The sequence below is a fragment of the Medicago truncatula genome, chromosome 4 (genome assembly GCF_003473485.1).
Source record: "Medicago truncatula cultivar Jemalong A17 chromosome 4, MtrunA17r5.0-ANR, whole genome shotgun sequence".
NCBI lineage: Eukaryota > Viridiplantae > Streptophyta > Magnoliopsida > Fabales > Fabaceae > Medicago > Medicago truncatula.
In genome coordinates, this window is record NC_053045.1 from 19008033 (window position 1) to 19010009 (window position 1977).

Genomic DNA, 1977 nt, shown 5'->3' on the forward strand with positions numbered 1-1977 from the left:
AAACTTGATGGAATTTCTGTTTTTATCTTATGGTTACGTTAGTCGAGTCGTTTTGGAAGAAAACGGGAGTTTCGTGTGAAAATTCATTTGTTAACCGTTTTGGAAAATGAGTGTTTGTGTGAGGTTTGTAAAATGAATTTGAGGTTTTTGAAACTGGGATTTTTCTGTGCATTATGATAGTGCCAAGTGTTAGGAGCATGTAGGCGAAAACGGCATCGAAAACGGATTAATGGTTTAATTTTTATGCGCGAAAACGTAGAAGTTGAATATCTGATGTTGTCTGTCAGACCACAATCGTGCCACGATTCGGGGCCAACGTTCCACGATTTTGACCAGGTTTTCAGCCTGTCTGATTCTGGAAAAATCGTGCCACGATGGGAAACCAACGTGCCACGATGCTGTTTGACCAAAAACCTCAAAAATGCAATTTTCTTCACTCTAATTGGTTCCAAACTTCTTCCTAAGTGTAGGGACTTTATCCTAATCATCTAGGGGTGTTTTTATGAAAGAATTAGCTTTGTATTAAGGGCTTAGTGAGTCCTTGTGTTTTCTTGACTTTAATGAAACATTTATGATATGAATCTTTGCAAAACTTGAATTTAAGTGAGTTGGCCTATGAAACGTTGATGTATACACTACTGCACTCATATGTGATTTGTGTATATACATGGTTGAGGTCCTAGAGTTTATTTATTTGGTTTTAGTTCATTTGTTCTAATCATGTAGAAGGTGATATTTCGGGTGGGAATGTGAAAAGTTATGAAACGGGGTTTTTCATACGAACTTAAGTTGTTCTTGGATTAATGTTTAATGGTCCGGAGGCAACTTAAATTCATGAATACATGATTGGTTAAGGTTGCTTGAGAACTCTCAACTTGTCTATGTTGTTTTGTCTTGGGAATTGTCAATGTTGGCCGTTTGCCACTTGACACGGTCTTTGGTCGGAAATGTTTCTTGAACTAATTGTCTTATGAATTGTGGTGACTATTCTTATATGGCTAAGTGAAGTTGTATGAATGAATGATTGTATTGGATATGAAGTTTATCATGAGATATGTATGTTATCTTACTTAGAATGTAAGGAATGCATGAATGGTGAAACTATATGTGATAGTTGATGTTGAATGGTTATATGTTGGATATGATATTTGTCATGAAATGTTGTATGTTCTCTTACTTGGAATATGAGAATTGTTTGGAATGGTGAAACTATATGATATAGTTGATGTTGAATGACATTGTTGATTATTGATAATCATGTTGATGTGTGATGGTGAATACTATGATTTATTTGTGTGGGCATGTTTTCTTGATAATGCAATTTTGTGGAGATAATCAATATAATTGGGTGTTGTCCTATATATTGAGGTTGAGATTGTGAATTGTTGTCGCATTATCGAGTCCTTATACATGTCCATGCATCATAGTCGATGTTGCTGTAAAAGGGTTGAGCTCTTTTACTTCGAGATTATTGTAAGGCAGGTGTGAGCCTTACATACGATGTGCAAGTGGCATCGGAAGGTGACGACCTTGTTGAGATTTGGTACCACATGCATTTATGTGTCAATAAGTGCATATCATAACATGAGTCTTATGTGAAATTTGTGATTGGTGATTGTTCATGAAATATGATTAATGATTATTCATGATGTATATGATTGATAATTGTGTATGAATGACTGTGAATTGATATTTGTTCATGACACATGTGATTGGTGATTATTGATGTGAGATATTGGGGTTTGATGTAAGTATTGATGTGGGAATTTTATTATTGATCAAATGTATGATGTTTAAATTGAAATATTCATGTTAACTGTTATTTGGATTATGATAATGTAATACTTACCCCCAGTGGATCTGTTATGGACCGCCTGCCTATCTGTATGGATGGGTAGACGTTGTGCAGGATTAGATGCTTGGTGAGTTTTTGTGCTTGGTGGATATTGGGAGCTTCTCCGATATCGGTGTTTATAT